At 38.3% G+C, this 20,919-nt stretch overlaps 1 non-coding gene across 1 annotated transcript; it reads left to right on the plus strand.

The window, feature by feature from the left end:
- The first annotated feature begins 8,939 nt into the window (after positions 1-8,939).
- On the plus strand, positions 8,940-9,047 carry LOC148580769 (small nucleolar RNA R71). Its single transcript, XR_015895630.1, has one exon. It is a non-coding gene; the product is annotated as a small nucleolar RNA R71 (small nucleolar RNA).
- Positions 9,048-20,919: the final 11,872 nt, after the last annotated feature.

The raw sequence follows: 20,919 nt of genomic DNA on the forward strand, positions 1-20,919 counted from the left end.
AGAAACTCATGAAATGCAATGCAATCCTACGTATATAAATAAATGCAACTATATGATTATTGTCCACTTGATCAAAAGTAAATAAGCCTTTCAAAACAATTACAAATCAAATTCTACTAATTCTATCATTATACAATAAAACTGATAAAAGTGCAAGAAGATAGCTTATGAAGGTAGGAAACATGAAAATTCAAGCATTGAACCCTTACTGATAATGTATGTACGCTCTAATCTCTAGTGTATAGGGTAATCACTCAATTCTTTTCTAGTCATGTTTTCTAACTTTTGTTTTTCTCTTAACCAATCAACAACAGTTAATATACCAATGCAAACATCATGAGGTCTTTTCAGGGTTGTAATGGGGCCAAGGTGCAGGTAAGGATATACACATGGCTAAGTGAGCTTTATAAATTGAATCTTTAATTAACCTAAGCTCTCACCTAATATACATATATTCTATATACTTTTAAATTCATGCTTAGCTACCCATAATTCCCTTTTTCAACCCATACTCATGTTTCAATTTTGTATTTTAATTCTATCATATGTGCATTGATCTTTGAATTCTGAATTTAACATTGGAGTAATTTTGTCCCCTTATTTATTGATTTTTTTTTAAAATAAATAAAGATTATCAATGCACATAGATTTTTCATTCTCATATTTTCACATGAGTAGGTATCCAAATTCCCTTTAAATTTTCATGACACATTCCCTCAACAACTTTTGTTCCCACAATTTCCCATACTTAACTAGCACACACAATTCTATCTTAAGCTAACCAAAGATTCAATTTGGGATATATAATTGTTTTTCATCTTAAGGTTAGTAATGTGGTAAAGTATAGAACAAATGGGGTTTCAAAGGCTCAAAGTGGTTAACAAGGGTAATTGAAAAGGGTAGGCTTGATTTGGATAAGTGAGTTTAAACAAATAATGGCCTCAATCATGTGCAAGCGTGTAAATATAATAAATATTGGTCATATAAGATAAAACAAAATATAGATTACAATCATAGAGAAGTAAACACACAAGAATAAAATGATTATGGTTAAATAATGTAACCATACATAAAGGCTCAAATCTTTCACAGGTTGTGTGTTCTTTAGCTCAAACATCATATTCCAAATACAACTCAAGCAAATTTATCATAAAATTTTGAAAAATTAGTGAAATTTTATTCCAAAGATAGATTTTTAAAAGAAACTTATTGTCTTTTCAATCAAGTAGAACATGCATGCAACTATTCTAACCTATGCAGTTTATTCTATTCTATAAAAGAAAGAAAATCTAGCTAAAATATCCAAATTATTGGTGCCAGAGAAGAGAATTTACCTCCGGAAGTCAGGTACTGACCGACCTCCCCACACTTAAGGCTTTGCACTGTCCTCGGTGCCATCTGTCAGGAATAGGGGTGGGCTGGTGGCAGTATCTCCACAGTCGGGATCATCATGGCTCCCGGTGCTGGTAAAAGAAGTGGAGTCCGGGGTGTCTGAGTCTCTGAAGCGTCCCTTGAGTAGCTCCTTGAGGTGTTTGAATTGGCGCTCGTTACGGCGCTCTGTCATCTTAGCTTTCAGTTCATGCCGATCCAATTTTTCAAGTATCTGCTGGAGCAATTTCTCGGTTGTAGATGCTTGTGGTGTTGAAGATGGAATATCTTCAACTGGCTCAGTAGGCTGGCTTGTGGTGGCTGCTGAAAGTCTAAGGTATTTCCCGTGAGGGATATATTGATCATCCCGTGGAAGCATGGCTTTGGTGTCCCCAGCTCTGTAGGAGACTCTAGCTGCTGAGACAAGATCTGAGACCAAGGCGGGAAAAGGTAGGTTGCCCGCGATTTGTACATGCTCCATAGCATTCTGGATGTGTCTTGAAAGATTCAGAGGTTGGTTTGTAAGGATGCACCATAGTAGAACAGCCATGTCTGCAGTGAAGGAGGACTCATGAGTGCTCGGAAAGACGTAATGGGACATGATCTGTGCCCATACGCGAGCCTCCAAGGTAAGTGCAGAAGCCAAGATTCCCTTAGGGCAGGAACGGTGGTATCCGTAGATCCAACAGCTGCCAGGTAAAGCGATGACTCCGAGAACGGAGTCCCAGTCAAATTGGTATCTCTGGCGTTGAAGGGTGGCTTCTTGAAAAGCATCCATTCCTACAGGAATAGGGGGAAGACTCAGAACTTGCTGAATGGCTTCTTCTATGATAGGGACTTGCTTCTGCCAGACATAAACAGACTGCAGGGTTGGCATGTAGAAGTTGGAGTAGAGCTCAACTACCCAAGAAAGATTGACCTGCCTTGGCTGTTTCCGTAGGAAACCCCATTGTCTTCGCTCAATTTGTGGCTCAACAAAGGTGGCAATATTGGACGGGAGGATAAGAAGGTATTCATTGTTATTGTTCCTTTCTGCCAGGATGGGGAACATCTGCTCACAGTAGCGATTGGAAAATCACGCAGCGTCCTTTGCTGGAAAGGCTTTCTCCTTTTCGTCAACCTTTATTATCCTCTTGACTCGTTTTGTTGAGGGCTTGACTGCGGTTGAAGAAGGCTCTGCCACTAATGCTCTTTTAGTTCCCCTTCTTGCTGGTGGTCTGGAAGTTGCTTTCTCCTTTCCTTTCTTGGTGGCCATCATAAAAGAAGGGAAGAGAAAGAAAATTAAATGCAAAGAGAGATACAGCAAGGAAGGAAACGGAAAAGAGGGTGAATGATGCACAGTAAAATGTAGATGACATTAACACATGCTCTCGAGTACATATGAAAAGCCATCAATGGGAAATAGCTAGTGCATAAAAAGACAAGTGAATGCAAGGTGTTTATTAGCATGCTGGCAAAGGGCATGAGTAGCATAGGCCAAGCATTACTTTGTAACAAACCATCACGTTTGTATTGACAATTGAATTCAATTAATAAAATAATAGAGAAAAGTTGTGAAAAGCAAGCATTGAATAGTATAGGAACATAGAGAAGTGCATAATGCCACATGGGCTTTTTCACAAACACATAGCATGCATGTTAAACAAGATGTAAAAAGTATGAAATTGAACGTGCAAGCAATCCCCTAAAAAAAATAATAATAATAATTGTCAAATAAATTGTAACAAGTCACAAGCATATAGTGAGGATAATGACTCAAAAAATTTCTAACACCATGTAAAAAGGAAAAAGAAGAATAAAGAAAATAAAAGTTTGAAAAGAAAAAGAAAAGAAAAAGAAAATAATAATATATACATAATATAATAAGAATGATAGAAAAGAGAAGAAGGAAGAAGAAGGTAAAACCTTGTTAATGGAGGAGAGAGAGAGAGAGTGAGATAGAAAGGAGAAGGGGGAAAGAAGAAAGAAGGAGGGAAAAAAGAAAGAAGGATGGAAAAAAAAATTAGGATTTGGAGGAAAGAAAGATAAGATAATTTGGCAATTGGGGTTTAGCTGTGCGGCGCATGCGACGCGGCCGCCTGGGGCACGCGTTCGCGTAGGGACGCGTCAGGGAAGGGGACGCGATCGCGTCTGTCCCGCGGTCGCGTGACCTATGTTGCGCTGCTGGCGCGAGTGCAGCCTCGCTCCAGCACAACTCTCTGTTTGAATCATTTTAATTGCCAAAATTGGGTGACGCGATCGCGTCGGTCACGCGATCGCATGAGTGTGCGTTATAAAATGGGGACGCGACCGCGTCACAAGGATTGTGCTTCCAGCACCAATCCAGCACCATTCTCGCACAATATAGCACTGTGCACCCCTTTACGTCGAAAATGCAGGGTATGCGGCCGCGTGAGGCACGCGGTCGCGTGAGAGGCCATGATGTCCAAGCGACGCAGTCGCGTGGAGTAATTTGTGCCATTGGCACGACTCCAGCGCTCTTCCTGCGTAACTTTCTGTTCATTTTTATTTTTCTTTACTCCTCCTGCCACGCAGACGCGTCGCGCGGCGAAATTTTAATTTTTTTTTAAAGAGAAATATAAAGACATGTAATTGAAAGAGCACGGAAGCACTAATAAAGATAAGAGTTATTAAAGAAGAAAAACTAAAAGTGAAGAAAGGAATGATCATACCGCGGTGGGTTGTCTCCCACCAAGCACTTTGCTTTTACGTCCGTAAGTTGGACGCTCTACTAGCTCAATCTGCTACTATGTGGGGATCTTCCAAGTGGAAGATCTCAAGCTCCTTATTTTTCTGCACCTTCTCACCATGGTACAGCTTTAGGTGGTGTCCATTAACCTTAATAAGTTCAGAACTTGAAGGATGGCTTAGGTGATAAACTCCGTACGGTTCAGCCTTCTCTATTCTGTATGGACCTTCCCATTTTAATCTCAACTTACCAAGCATGAGCCTCAGTCGAGATTTGTAAAGGAGAACAAAATCTCCAGGTTGGAACTCTCTCTTCTTGATGTTTTAATCATGCACAGCTTTCATCTTTTCCTTGTATATTCTGGAGTTCTCATAAGCTTCTAGGCGAAGGTTCTCCAGTTCCTGTAGTTGCAACTTTCTTTCAGTTCCGGCTTTCTCAATTTCCATGTTGCACTCCTTAACTGCCCAGAAGGCTCTGTGTTTGATTTCAACTGGAAGATGGCAAGCTTTTCCATAAACTAGGCGAAAGGGACTCATCCCAATGGGTGTCTTGTATGCTGTTCTGTATGCCCACAGTGCATCTTGTAGTCTGGTGCTCCAGTCTTTTCTATGAGGCTTCACTATCTTCTGCAAGATACGCTTAATTTCTCTGTTTGACACCTCGGCTTGCCCATTAGTTTGGGGGTGGTAAGCTGTTGCAACTTTATGGATTATCCCATGCTTCTTCATCAATCCTGTTAGTCTCCTGTTACAAAGATGGGTGCCTTGATCGCTCACGATCGCTCGTGGTGATCCAAAGCGGCATATAACATGGTTTCTCACAAAGGAAACAACAGTGTTAGCATCATCAGTGCGGGTAGGAATTGCTTCCACCCATTTGGAAACATAATCCACAGCTAACAATATATAAAAATATCCACTAGAATTTGGAAATGGACCCATGAAGTCAATGCCCCAGACATAAAAAATTTCACGGAAAAGCATATATTGTTGAGGCATCTCATTCCTCTTGGATATGTTACCAAATTTCTGGCATGGGTGACAGGATTTACAAAACTCAACAGCATCTCTAAAAAGAGTAGGCCACCAGAATCCGCAGTCCAAGATCTTTCTAGCTGTTCTTTGAGGGCCAAAGTGTCCTCCACTCTCAGATGAGTGACAGGCCTCTAAAATGGACTGGAATTCTGATTGAGGTAAACATCGTCTAATTATCTGGTCAACGCCACATCTCCATAAATATGGGTCATCCCATATATAATATTTAGACTTGCTTTTCAGCTTGTCTCTTTGATGTTTGGAGAAATGTGGAGGAAATGTGCGGCTAACTAAATAATTAGCAACAGGTGCGTACCAAGGGACTACCTCAAATACTGCTTGCAGGTTGTCAAAAGGAAAATTATCATCTATTGGAGTAGAATCATCCTTAATATGTTCAAGGCGACTCAAGTGGTCCGCTACTAAATTTTGATTACCACTCCTATCCTTTATTTCTAAATCAAATTCTTATAACAGCAGTATCCAACGTATAAGTCTTGGTTTGAATTCCTTTTTAGCTAATAAATACTTTAGAGCTGCATGGTCCGAATATACTACTACTCTAGTACCAAGTAAATAAGCTCAGAATTTATCCAGAGCGAAAATAATAGCAAGTAGCTCTTTCGCAGTAGTAGTATAATTGGACTGGGCAGTGTCTAAAGTCTTAGACGCATAGGCAATAACAAAAGGATCCTTACCTTCATGCTGAGCCAGCGCTGCTCCTACTGCATGGTTGGAAGCATCGCACATGATTTCAAACGGCTGGCTCCAGTCGGGTCCTCTCATAATTGGGGCTTGAGTTAGAGTAGTCTTCAGCTTATCAAATGCTTGTTTGCAATCTTCACTGAACTCAAACTCAATGTCCTTCTGCAATAATGTGGATAAGGGAAGTGCCACCTTACTAAAGTCCTTAATAAATCTCCTATAGAAACCTGCATGGCCAAGGAACGAACGGACTTCCCTCACAGAAGAGGGGTAAGGTAAACTAGAAATAACATTTACCTTTGCTGGGTCTACAGAAATGGCATTATTAGATACCACATGTCCTAATACAATTCCTTGCTTTACCATAAAGTGGCATTTTTCGAAATTCAATACAAGGTTTGTATCAACACATCTATCTAATACTCTAGATAATCCATCTAAGAAAGGTTAAAAGAATCACCATAAACGCTAAAATCATCCATAAAAACTTCCATACAGTCCTCAATAAGATCAGAGAAAAGGCTCATCATGCACCTTTGGAAAGTAGCTGGTGTATTACACAAGCCAAAGGGCATTCTCTTATAAGCATAAGTCCCAAAAGGACATGTAAAATTAGTCTTTTCCTGATCCTCAGGAGCTATATGAATCTGGAAATAACCTGTGTAACCATCTAGAAAGCAATAATGTGATTTACCTGACAGGCGATCCAGCATTTGATCAATGAACGGAAGTGGGTAGTGATCCTTACGGGTAGCTTGGTTGAGACGCCTGTAATCAATGCAGACTCTCCAAGCATTCTGAACTCTAGATGCTATGAGCTCTCCATGCTCATTCTTCACGGTAGTGACTCCGGACTTCTTGGGCACCACTTGTACTGGGCTTACCCATTCACTGTCTGAAATGGGATATATGATACCGGCTTCCAATAATCTGGTCACTTCCTTTTTGACAACTTCCAAGATGGTGGGATTCAATCTTCTCTGGGGTTGACGGACAGGTCTTGCTCCCTCTTCTAAAAATATTCTGTGCTCGCATACTTGAGGGTCGATTCCCACTATGTCTGCCAAACTCCACCCAATTGCTTTCTTATGCTTCCTCAGCACATCAAGTAACTGCTCTTCTTGTTGAGAAGTCAGTTCTCTTGCAATAATAACCGGAAGCTTCTGCTCATCCTCAAGGTAAGCATATTTGAGATGTGGAGGGAGAGGTTTCAATTCTAACTTTTGATCATGGGTAGGCTCTGGATTATCTGGGGCTTGCGAAAATGGCGAAGTGTCCTCATTGTCAGTTAAGAGGGTCCCCACACTTGGATCTTGTCTAGTGTGCCTCTCTTCAAACTCTTCTTTTTGAACTTCAGCCACACTCTCGTCTATGACATCACACTGGAAGATAGAACGATCTTCTGGGGGGTTATCAATGACTCCATTCAGATTGAAGATCACTATGCGGCCATCTATTTCAAAGGAGTATGTTCCTAAAAAAGCATCCAATTTGAATTTTGATGTCTTCAGGAATGGTCTTCCAAGTAGGATTGATGATGGCTTATCTGAATCATTATGGGGCATCTCCAAGATATAAAAATCAGTGGGGAATGTGAGCCCTTTAATGTTCACCAAAACATCTTCAGCAACTCCAGCCACTGTAATAATGCTTTTATCTGCTAACACAAAACGAGCTGCCGACCTTTTTAAGGGAGGGAGCCTTAAAACATCATATATAGACAAAGGCATTATACTGACACATGCTCCTAAATCACACATGCAATCATAAATTACTACACCACCAATAGTACAACTAACTATGCAAGGACCTGGATCACTACATTTTTCAGGTAATCCTCCCATTAAAGCAGATATAGAACTACCTAAAAGAATAGTTTCTAATTCATTAATTTTGTCTTTATGGATACATAAGTCTTTTAGAAACTTTGCATATTTAGGTACCTGCTGAATAACATCAAAAAGGGGAACAGTTACCTCAACCTTTTTGAATATTTCTACCATTTTAGGATCAGGTTCCAGCTGCTTCCTGGGCTTCCTTGCATGTTGTGGAAATGGAATGGGAGTAGTGTTTTCTGTGGTGCCTGTGCCTTTTGGTGCTTCTTCCTGTGGTTGAGCTATCTCTTCTTCAGCCATGTCCTGTATATCCTCTTCCTCTTCAACATCTTCGATTTCCACCACCTCTTCAGCTGAGGCGTATTCGGGTGAGCTTGGTTCCTCCTGATTCCTCTCCTGCAGTGTGGTTCCGGACCTCAGGGTGATGGCATTAATGCCTCCCTTCAGATTGGGTAATGGTTGAGAGGGGATTCCAGTGGTGCTTTAAGGTTGGTTACTGGAATTTTGTGCTGAACCAAGTTGTGTCAATAAAGCTTGTAGAGTAGAGGTGAAACCATTCAGATTGGCGTTAATATTGTTCACGATGGTATTTTCCATGGCCAGTTGTCTTTTCTCAAAAGCTTGTAATAAATCTTCATTAGAAGATACAGAAGAATGAGTAAACTAAGAGGTTTGCTGCTGATTGTTCGGTGGTCCTTGGTTTTGCCTCCGGTGAGGTGCTCGGTAAGGTTGATTTTGCTGCCTGTTGTTGTTATTATTCCACCTCTGATTTCCCTGATTATCTCTGCCTCCACTATTATTGTTGTCCCTCCAATTCTGGTTTGAATTGTCCTGCCATCCATGGTTATTATTTCCACTTTGATTGTACCCTTGGTTGGGGCGGTCATAGAAGTTGTGAGTGGATGCCACCATGTTGTCCTCTTGTTGGAGCTGCGGGCATTCATCAGTGTAGTGGCTGTAATCAGCACAAATTCCGCAAATTCTTTGTGGAACTAGTTGTTGGTTTTGCTGCGATTGAGTTTACTGAGCTTGTTGATTCAACTGCATTTGCTTCAGCAGGTTGGTCTTCTCACAGATGCTTCGATTTAGAGCAGCAGTCTCTATGCCAGAAGATACTTCTGCAACGGCTTTTGAATGACCTTGCTTCTGTCTGTGGTTCCGAGTAGATTCAGCTAAATCACTGATCAATTGCCAAGCTTCATCAGTGGTCTTGTACTTCTTCATAGACCCATTGCTGGCACTTTCCAATGTGGTCTTATCTTGGGGCCTCATACCTTGTGTGATATAGCTGAGTAGCACGATCTTGTCAATCATGTGGTGGGGGCATGCTTCCAGAAGATTATTGAAGCGCTCCCAGTATTCAAAGAGAGTCTCATTGTCATCCTGAACAATTGTAGAAATATCCTTCCTTAGTTTATCAGTAACTTTAGATGGAAAGAATTTCTCCAGAAACTACTTTTTGAGTGTATCCCAGTTGGATACATTTGCTAGAGGTTGAGTGTAGTACCACTCTCTTGCTTTTCCCTCAAGAGAGAACGGAAAAGCTTTCAGCAGAATTAAAGTTTCATCAGTGCCATCACGCCTGACAGTAGAACAGGCTGCCTGGAAATCTCTCAAGTGCTTGATAGGCTCTTGAGCAGGTAGGCCATGAAACTTGGGCATCAAATTCAGCCGTGCGGTCTTTATTTCAAAATCGGTAGCTACCGCTGGATGATGCGCTTGAAACGGTTGCATTGTAAAGTCAGGAGCTCCTTCCTCCTGAATGGTAACTCTTCTAGCTGCCATGTTTTCTGTGCGTAAAACAACCAAATCAGTAGAACGGGGGCTGGTTTCTTCCTCAAATTCACTTTCAGATCCGCCTTCAGAGCGGGCTAACCTACGCTGTTCTCGCCTTATTCGTGAAATTGTTCTTTCAATTTCAGGATCGAATATTAGCAAGCGCGGATCAGGAAGTGAACGTGTCATTCGATGGAAGAAACATGCAGCTCATAGTAGCAAAATTAAATAAATGGCAAATAAATAAATTCTAATTAATAAAATTAGCACTCTATTGCAACTCCCCGGCAACGGCGCCAAAAATTGATGGGAAGCAGAAGCTGGTGAATTAAAAATTTATTAAAATGGTTACGTTGCGAGTATAGTTCTTAACTCACCGAAAATCTGCCTATCAATTTAGAAATATGTCACAGAGAGTTTAAATTAAAATTACTGGGAGTTTTAAGTCCCAGGTCGTCTCCCAACGAGTTGCAGAAAAGTGTGCTGTTTTATTAATCAGATGTTCCAAGAAGTTGAGCTAAGTAAATTGGAATTTAAATTGAGGAATTTTAAATAATATAAATAAAAGCCTTGACTGGGAATTGATCAGTTAGAATCTCAATCATTGATGGAGTGATTTTTTTAAGATTAATTTATAATTAACGGTTACTCTGTTTGGTTATCCTTTACTAGGTAAGGGAAAGTCAAACAAGTTGGACTGCCAAATCTATTCACGAGTTACAACCCACTTAGTTCAAAGGGATTGGTGTTGGTGACAGGATAGCAATCCAACATTTAACCCAACTATAAATTTCTCCTTCGATCCTTCCAACTCAAGAGTTCCTTTTAATCAACTCCCTATCAAGTAATGAAACTACTCACGCATTGTAAATAAAGAATCCATGACACATAAAAGGGAATTAAAAGAAGACATGATTATTGGAATTGAAATTGAATTAAAGAGAAATAATCCTTGCATTAATTAATCATAAAAGTATCTGAATGACAAAATTGAACATAACAAAGAACATGGAAGAATAAAACCAAGTTAAGAGAACAAACTAGAATGATGAAGTCTTGATGAGGAAATAACTCTTCTCAATGTTCCAATGCTAAGATCAATTGAAAATTAAAATCCTAAAAACTAGAGAGAAAAACCTAAGAGAGTGAAAAAACTAGATCTAAAACTACTGAATGAATATGTGTGTTGTTTCTGCATATTAAATCTAAATCATTGACTCGTTTTGTTGAGGGCTTGACTGCGGTTGAAGAAGGCTCTGCCACTAATGCTTTTTTAGTTCCCCTTCTTGTTGGTGGTCTGGAAGTTGCTTTCTCCTTTCCTTTCTTGGTGGCCATCCTAAAAGAAGGGAAGAGAAAGAAAATTAAATGCAAAGAGAGATACAGCAAGGAAGGAAACGGAAAAGAGGGTGAATGATGCACAGTAAAATGTAGATGACATTAACACATGCTCTCGAGTACATATGAAAAGCCATCAATTTTTGGCGCCGTTGCTGGGGAGTTGCAATAGAGTGCTAATTTTATTAATTAGAATTTATTTATTTGCATTTTATTTAATTTTGCTACTATGAGCTGCATGTTTCTTCCGTCAAATGACACGTTCACTTCCTGATCCGCGCTTGCTAATATTCGATCCTTAAATTGAAGGAACAATTTCACGAATAAGGCGAGAACAGCGTAGGTTAGCCCGCTCTAAAGGCGGATCTGAAAGTTAATTTGAGGAAGAAACCAGCCCCCGTTCTACTGATTCGGTTGTTTTACGCGCAGAAAACATGGCAGCTAGAAGAGTTACCATTCAGGAGGAAGGAGCTCCTGATTTTACAATGCAATCGTTTCAAGTGCATCATCCAGCGGTAGCTACCGATTTTGAAATAAAGACCGCACTGCTGAATTTGATGCCCAAGTTTCATGGCCTACCTGCTCAAGAGCCTATCAAGCACTTGAGAGATTTCCAGGCAGCCTGTTCTACTGTCAGGCATGATGGCACTGATGAAGCTTCAATTCTGCTGAAAGTTTTTCCGTCCTCTCTTGAGGGAAAAGCAAGAGAGTGGTACTATACTCAACCTCTAGCAAATGTATCCAACTGGGATACACTCAGAAAGGAGTTTCTGGAGAAATTCTTTCCATCTGAAGTTACTGATAAACTGAGGAAGGATATCTCTACAATTGTTCAGGATGACAATGAGACTCTCTTTGAATACTGGGAGCGCTTCAATAATCTTCTGGAAGCATGCCCCTACCACATGATTGACAAGATCGTGCTACTCAGCTATATCACACAAGGTATGAGGCCCCAAGATAAGACCACATTGGAAAGTGCCAGCAATGGGTCTATGAAGAAGTACAAGACCACTGATGAAGCTTGGCAATTGATCAGTGATTTAGCTGAATCTACTCGGAACCACAGACAGAAGCAAGGTCGTTCAAAAGCCGTTGCAGAAGTATCTTCTGGCATAGAAACTGCCACTCTAAATCGAAGCATCTGTGAGATGACCAACCTGCTGAAGCAAATGCAGTTGAATCAACAAGCTCAGCAAACTCAACCGCAGCAAAACCAACAACTAGTTCCACAAAGGATTTGCGGAATTTGTGCTGATTACAGCCACTACACTGATGAATGCCCGCAGTTCCAACAAGAAGACAACATGGTGGCATCCACTCACAACTTCTATGACCGCCCCAACCAAGGGTACAATCAAAGTGGAAATAATAACCATGGATGGCAGGACAATTCAAACCAGAATTAGAGGGACAACAACAATAGGGGAGGCAGAGATAATCAGGGAAATCAGAGGTGGAATAATAACAACAACAGGCAGCAAAATCAACCTTACCGAGCACCTCACCTGAGGCAAAACCAAGGACCACCGAACAATCAACAGCAAATCTCTCAGTTTACTCATTCTTCTGTATCTTCTAATGAAGATTTATTACAAGCTTTTGAGAAAAGACAACTGGCTATGGAAAATACCATCGTGAACAATATTAACGCCAGTCTGAATGGTTTCACCTCTACTCTATAAGCTTTATTGACACAACTTGGTTCAGCACAAAATTCCAGTAACCAACCTTCAAGCACCACTGGAAACCCCTCTCAACCATTACCCAATCCGAAGGGAGGCATTAATGCCATCACCCTGAGGTCCGGAACCACACTGCAGGAGAGGAATCAGGAGGAACCAAGCTCACCAGAATACGCCTCAGCTAAGGAGGTGGTGGAAATCGAAGATGTTGAAGAGATAGAGGATATACAAGACATGGCTGAAGAAGAGATAGCTCAACCATAGGAAGAAGCACCAAAAGGCACAGGCACCACAGAAAACACTACTCCCATTCCATTTCCACAACTTGCAAGGAAGCCCAGGAAGCAGCTGGAACCTGATCCTAAAATGGTAGAAATATTCAAAAAGGTTGAGGTAACTGTTCCCCTTTTTGATGTTATTCAGCAGGTACCTAAATATGCAAAGTTTCTAAAAGACTTATGTATCCATAAAGACAAAATTAATGAATTAGAAACTATTCCTTTAGGTAGTTCTATATCTGCTTTAATGGGAGGATTACCTGAAAAATGTAGTGATCCAGGTCCTTGCATAGTTAGTTGTACTATTGGTGGTGTAGTAATTTATGATTGCATGTGTGATTTAGGAGCATGTGTCAGTATAATGCCTTTGTCTATATATGATGTTTTAAGGCTCCCTCCCTTAAAAAGGTCGGCAGCTCGTTTTGTGTTAGCAGAAAAAAGCATTATTACAGTGGCTGGAGTTGCTGAAGATGTTTTGGTGAACATTAAAGGGCTCACATTTCCTACTGATTTTTATATCTTGGAGATGCCCCATAATGATTCAGATAAGCCATCATCAATCCTACTTGGAAGACCATTCCTGAAGACATCAAAATTCAAATTGGATGCTTTTTCAGGAACATACTCCTTTGAAATAGATGGCCGCATAGTGATCTTCAATCTAAATGGAGTCATTGACAACCCCCCAGAAGATCGTTCTATCTTCCAGTGTGATGTCATAGACGAGAGTGTGGCTGAAGTTCAAAAAGAAGAGTTTGAAGAGAGGCACAATGGACAAGATCCAAGTGTGGGGACCCTCTTAACTGACAATGAGGACACTTCGCCATTTTCGCAAGCCCCAGATAATCCAGAGCCTACCCATGATCAAAAGTTAGAATTGAAACCTCTCCCTCCACATCTCAAATATGCTTACCTTGAGGATGAGCAGAAGCTTCCGGTTATTATTGCAAGAGAACTGACTTCTCAACAAGAAGAGCAATTACTTGATGTGCTGAGGAAGCATAAGAAAGCAATTGGGTGGAGTTTGGCAGACATAGTGGGAATCGACCCTCAAGTATGCGAGCACAGAATATTTTTAGAAGAGGGAGCAAGACCTGTCCGTCAACCCCAGAGAAGATTGAATCCCACCATCTTGGAAGTTGTCAAAAAGGAAGTGACCAGATTATTGGAAGCCGGTATCATATATCCCATTTCAGACAGTGAATAGGTAAGCCCAGTACAAGTGGTGCCCAAGAAGTCCGGAGTCACTACCGTGAAGAATGAGCATGGAGAGCTCATAGCAACTAGAGTTCAGAATGCTTGGAGAGTCTGCATTGATTACAGGCGTCTCAACGAAGCTACCTGTAAGGATCACTACCCACTTCCATTCATTGATCAAATACTGGATCGCTGATGGGATATTTCTGTGGAAAAACAAATTTCTCCAAAACACCCAAATCTAACCGGCAAGTGCACCGGGTCGCATCAAGTAATAAAACTCACGGGAGTGAGGTCGATCCCACAGGGATTGATGGATCAAGCAACTTTAGTGGGTGATTAGTTTAGTCAAGCTAACATTCACTACAAGAATATGGCCGATTGGCTACCACAAAAAGAGTCGTAAAATCGTCGCTAATCCGACGCAAAATATAATTTGTGACGGATTAGCTACCGCCTAGCTACTAATGCTTTCCTCGCTGATTACAAGTCGCAAATCAGTGAGGCAAACACAACAGTCGCTAATTCATCGGAAAGTTTTTTTGCTACCGAATAGATAGTCACAAATCCATCACTAAAGTAATAGCTAATTCCATAGAAGAAATAGACTAAATGGTAGTCGCTAATTAGCGACAAACTCTACTGCAGCGGACTCATCGCTAAATGCAAGCTAACTTCGTAGACAAAATGGAATGACTAGTTGACGCTAATTCGAGAGGAATTTTTCCGAACCTAACTCGTCGCAAGTTGTCCGCTAATATGATCGCAAATCTGTCACATTTTGTAGCAAATTTATAGCTAATCTTTAAAAATTCTTAATCAAATTTGTAGGAATTTTGTCGCTAAACCAAAGCTATTCGAAATGAGAAAGTAAAGTTATGAAATAGTCGCTAATTTGCTAGGAAATAATCTGTAGTCAATTAGTTGTAATACTATCGCAAAATGTCATCGCAAATTCCTTTTAATCTAGTAACAAATCGATAAGTATCTCGCACTACCAAAAAAACTGAGTTTTGCTATGCTTTTAAAGCATTCCAAATATACAAAAAGTAAAGCGATATCTTTTCACCACGCTTTTTTAGAAACGTGCCAATTGAGTTAGTGTTAGCTACACTTCGAAAGCGTGCCAATAGGAGACATAGCCACGCTTTTGAAGGGAGAAAATAAGAAAATATAAAAAGAATTGATTTTTTTATTGATTTACATAAATTCTTTACATGCTATAATTATAATTAAAAAAATTACAATTCTATAATAAAACTAATAATTTAATTTACATACTGCAAATGTAATGCCAATAAGCCATAACAACCTCTTTGTTTCTAGCTGAAATATGGAGAAAAATACTTGACCCATTTTTGGAGAATTTACCAAGAAACCATCAATTGAGTGTTGATTACCTCATCAGTTCTGCAGATTACGGAAAAGTAACATGAATCAATAGAAAAATGAAAAATTTTGTGTCCATACATGAGGTCATAGAACTATAAGCCAAACTAACCCATGATGAAAAATTCCATAAATGGATTTATAGAAGATGATCGCCAAAGAAGTAGCAAGAAATTCAACAAAAAATAAAAGAAAAGAATTTTTATAATTATAAAGAATCCAACAGCAGTCAAAATCAAAGGCACTGCACTACACTACACAACATCATGTGATTCTTGTTTGCATGCAAAAAAAATTAATCAAGATAAACGACAGAATCAAATAGAAGAAAGCAAGATGAGAAATTAAAGTAGAAACTTTACCAAGAAACACAAACAGGATTCATTTTCAGCTCCTCTCAACAGAAGAGAACAGGGTGAGTCGAAAATAGCATGAGCCAACAAATAGCTAAATAATTGATAAGAGACGTTGAAAAAAGAGAGTACAATAATTGACTATTTAACACTGACCAAAAATCAAACAATTGATTCCCATTAAAAGAGATTGCATCAGAAAACAGGTTCAATAACATCACTCTACAGTAGTAATTTGTGCAAGTTCAACCAACTAAATCAATAGAGGATGTTAACCTTCTTTCCACGCCCTTGCCAACAACCTCATAAACCAAATAATCTTTTCTCAAAAGAATCAGCAAAATTATCGTCTTTAAACAAGTCTTAAATATTCGTTTTAATTACAACCTTATACTTTTATAAAAATTCGAACATAACCTCCTCTAAAAATATAACTTAGCCACCCATACGGGTTTCCTCTTTCTCAACATTTCACCAACCTTTTATCAGCAAGTACCACAACAATATATTCTCAAAATACTTGATAATAGTGTAAAAATCAATTTTTAAACCTATACCCAGGGTAGTTACCAAAACAACATTGGCAGCCTAATTTCAATTTTGTTTTTAAAATATCAAATGAATTCGGAATTACACAAACTTTATATCCATACGACCGTCTCGGATTAAGATTTCTATTAAATGAAAAATCATAATTTTTTGCTTATTCTAACTTCGGGAATAGAAGCAAAACCGTGACTGCTCTGCAGTGTCTTAAAATCAGAAAACAGCAGCATGTGATATTCAAAATTCAATATAAAATCCAAGTTAAATTCAACGACCTTAAAAATTAATGTGGTTCGACTTCACTCATCCAGGTTTCTTTTCCAATAAGTTCCAGATCAATATCGTTTTTAATGAAGGAGTTATATAACTTAGAAGTTGAGTAATTTTCTGCAGAATTCTGTTTTAAAAGTTAATGAACATATCCTCTTCCAAATCCCATAACTTACTCATTAAAACATTGACAGCCCTGAAATTTAAATCACATATGATAAACATACTTAAATTTCACCTCCAATTGGTTCGATCTCAATATCTATCCAGAATCCAAAGTTATAAACTCTCAAAGTTACTGATTTAAGGAAACAGAATCTGGCTTTTACTGCATAATGCATCATCTTTCAAAAATTCATATCTTTAAAACTACAAGTCCAACCGTTCTGAAATTTTACGGCATTAAAATAATAGGACTAAAGTTTCATTTAAAATTGGTTCCATTTCAAAATTCAATTCGAAACACTCACAGCAGAGCCAACAAGTTACTGCTGTTCTAAAAATTCTGCAGTAAAAATCAGATTCCACAACCATAACTCAAAAATTCACCATAAATCATATACTTAACAAAAATGTCTTAAATTCCCCAGTCCAGCTCCTTATATACCCAAGCTTAATCCAGACTTGGTCTCATGCAATTCTGATCATCACGGAATTAGTTATAGCATTTCAAAGTTACCGATTTCATTTAAAGATAATGCAGGAAATCAGATTTTTCAGTTTAATTTTGAAAATCACAACTAATTCTCCAGTTAATTCAAACTTCTCAAAATTAAATTCCAACAACGAATTTCATCCTAGTTTACTTAGCTTTTACTCTCTTATCATTTCGATTACTGTTGAATATCCGATTTACTTCCAAAGTTTCCATTTAATTTCAATACTCAGATTCTCAACAATCAATTCAACATTTCAAGATTCATTCCTCCAAATATTCTCTAAACCCAATTCCAATCAATCACCAACTAAGTCCATTACAATAATCATATAACCAGTTTAATAACAAAAATTTCAATTTGATCCATCAAAATACAGAATTCACAACAATCCCTCATCAAACAATTCATAAACCACGCATGATCAATTTCACAAAATCAACGAATTCAATCAAAGTTCCAACCAAAATCTCAATCATTCCAATCACAATCTCAGCCACAATTCAACATTCATATAATCAATCAATCACTCACAACTATTATACCTATTTGCAGTTATCCAATAAACTTTGTCGGCATTCTTAAATTAAAACCGTTTAAATTAAACCCCCTACCACGATTAGCCGAAATTCGATAATTAAGCGCAGCAAACCCCTCTTTTGTTTTAGTTTGTAGCAGCAACAGACTCGAACCAAACTAGCAGCAGCAGCAGCAACTCTAACAGTTCTTTATTATCATCAACACTATCTCCTATGATAGTTCCATCAGCAAACAGAGAAGGCAGAGCAGGAGTGTTAAACAGAGACATGGGTTTTCCTTACCAGAACAGAAAAAGACTAAGGAACAAAATGGAAGTAGCGCAAATTCAAGAATGGATACAGCAGAGTTACCGGTAAATTTGTCTTGGTTTCGGCAACGACGGCGACAGCTAAAGAACACAACTCCTCTCCCTTCTCACATTCTGTTCGACGGCGTTCTCACTCCCTTCGACGGAGGCAGAAGCGGCAAGCAAGAATAACAATAATCAAAATAGGTCGTGAATGGTACAGAATTCAGAGACAAGGACAAAGGAGGCTGTGGTGACCGAGCAATACCAGGGCAGTAGCTGAAATAGTTTGCAGCAGCAACGCCGACGATGCTTCTCTGACGACAGACTCTCAACAGTGGCTCTATCAACAAAAACAGGGCGCAACAGCAACGGTGTGACCACAATCGATGGCAGCGGCGGCGGCGGAGCAGGACGGTGCGAGAACGGACCTCGTCCTTCTCCTTCCAGGTTCGTTCTTCTGACAGCAGCGACGGTTAGGATTCGGCGGCAGTGACTCCCTCAATGGCGACGGCGGCGGTCTAGGCGGAATCGGCGGTGATGACGGGAGCAGCCTTCCTCCCCTTCCTCGACTCTCGAGCTCTCCGTCTCCCTCTCTCAATCTCTCTTCTCCTTCCTCACGTCCGACTCTCTCTCAATCACTCCTCCACCTTCACCTGAGGGCGACGGCGACGGCGACGACGGTCTTCCCGGCGCCTTCCCTTCCATCCCGTCCCTCTCTTCTCCTTCCTCTTCTTCCCATTTCCCCCTCTCTGTTTCCCTGTTTCTTTTCTTCCCCTTCTGCTTATGTTTTGCTTGTTTTGATTTAGGGATTAATGGAATTAGGGTTTTATTTGAAAACTTTAAGGTTAGGGTAAAATATGTACCAGTAATATAATAATTTTATAAGATATTTGAGATAAAATAACAATTTAAAAATTAAATATAATATTATAAAAATTATTTTTAAAATACGTAAGATTTTATTTATTAATATATCAATGAACTCAAATGATTATCTTTAATTTAAATCATAAAGTAAATATACTAATCAAATTTTATAAAATACAGTTTAAATTCGAGAATATCAATTATTCAAATTATATGCTATAATCTTTCATAATCTTTTTATTATCAAAATTTTAATTTCAATTTGTATAAAATAACTAATTATAATAAAAATTGTACATACACATTAATTAACTTAAACTCAAAGTATTTATAAAAATTAATTTAATCATTCCTAATAAATTAATCTCTAAGAACTCAATTTAATAAAATTAATCGTAATTTAATCATAATACAAATTTCTTAAATTAAATTATATAATACTTTTATTGTTGAGTTTTAATTTCAAATAACCAATTATAAAAATTTACACAAGAATATTAATTATCTTAACTCTAAATATTAATAAAACTAATTTGATTACTGTAACGGCCTGACCCAAACAGATTGCGGGCCGACCCGACCCATAGACCACCCGACTCGAACGGTCGGGTACGAGCCACTCAACCACCGACCCGGACACGCGTCATTGGCAGCTCATCACTACAACTGTAAGAGGAAAGTTCGAGGAAGGTGGATCTGTTCTTACGGGATCCACTTCTGACACAGTATATATGGGGAGGGTCCTACCCCTCCCCCAAGGTACGACACACGTCACTTTATACCTTTTTCGCTTGCACACCTGACTGACTAGAACATCGGAGTGTCTTTGCAGGTGATACCCCCTTCTCCACACGAATAGCTCGGAACGTCAGCTACTCCACCTCCAACCCAGTAACCCGGAACCAGGCGATTCTTCGTCTCACCAACTGAAGCTTCACTCTGACCTGTCCGGTACCCGAGCAACCGAACAATTACTCTTAATAGATTAGTTATAATATCATCTAATTATAATATCAATAGATTTTAACACTAATATCAAAACAAATAACCTTAATCACAATACTAGCATTAAAATAGATCAAGTAAATTAATAAATTTTTAGTGAAATTTATATTTATATTAATAATGGTATGTAATTAAAATATAATTAATTTGAAAAATAGAAAAAACAAAAATTAAATTAAATTAGATATTTTTTGTATACTATATAATTAGTATTTGTCAAATATAATAATTAGAAGTGCAATGGTTGAGAGGCAAGTGGAGGTTGCTTTTGCTCCAAGGTTCTTGGTTCGAGACCTGGTGGAGACATTTTAAAAAATAATTTGGAGGTTGCTTGTTCGAGACCTAGTGGAGACATTTTTAAAAAAGTTTTCACGCAAACCGGTTTGGTTAGACCGGTTTGCACCGATTCTTACTGGATCATACCGGTTTTCTTCCTTAAACGGTTCAAGGAGTAAACCGAACTGAATTAGAATCCGGTTTATTAGTTTTTTGCTCGAACCGGTCGATCCGGTTCGATTTTTACAACTATGATAGCAAGTGTACATTTGTATATGTGTGTTATGATTATAAATTTGAAATGTTATTTGTAAAGTTTGATTATATGTATAAATCAAGTTTGTTAGCATTATTTATTAAATTTAATTTTATATATATATATAAATCTATTCATATGCATAGGTATTGATTATGTCTTGCATCAATATATAACAAGATCTCAAAATTCTCAATCTCAAATCTCATATATAGTATATATAATAGGGCTCATTTTAGTTTTTTCATGTAACGATAATAGAATTTTCAAATTTTGATTTAAAGCAATAAAAATAAATGCTTATACGCAATTTTTTATTTGAAATAATAAAAAAAATTCTTATAGATATGTTTTAAAATTTTGAAATTAAATGCTTTTTTGTTTCTTGAGTTACTTTTTTTTTCTTTTGTTTTCAAACTTTCATTTTGATTTTTTTTTAAAAAGAATTTAAATTTTAAAAAATATTTTATAAGGTAGATAAGATTTTTTTTAAAAAAATACGAAAATATTTATGTAAATATCAATGATCTTATATTAAAATAAATAAATTAAAATCATTTGTATTACTTT

This window comes from Arachis ipaensis, chromosome B10 (assembly GCF_059453495.1).
Source record: "Arachis ipaensis isolate K30076 ecotype BB chromosome B10, ASM5945349v1, whole genome shotgun sequence".
Taxonomy (NCBI): domain Eukaryota; kingdom Viridiplantae; phylum Streptophyta; class Magnoliopsida; order Fabales; family Fabaceae; genus Arachis; species Arachis ipaensis.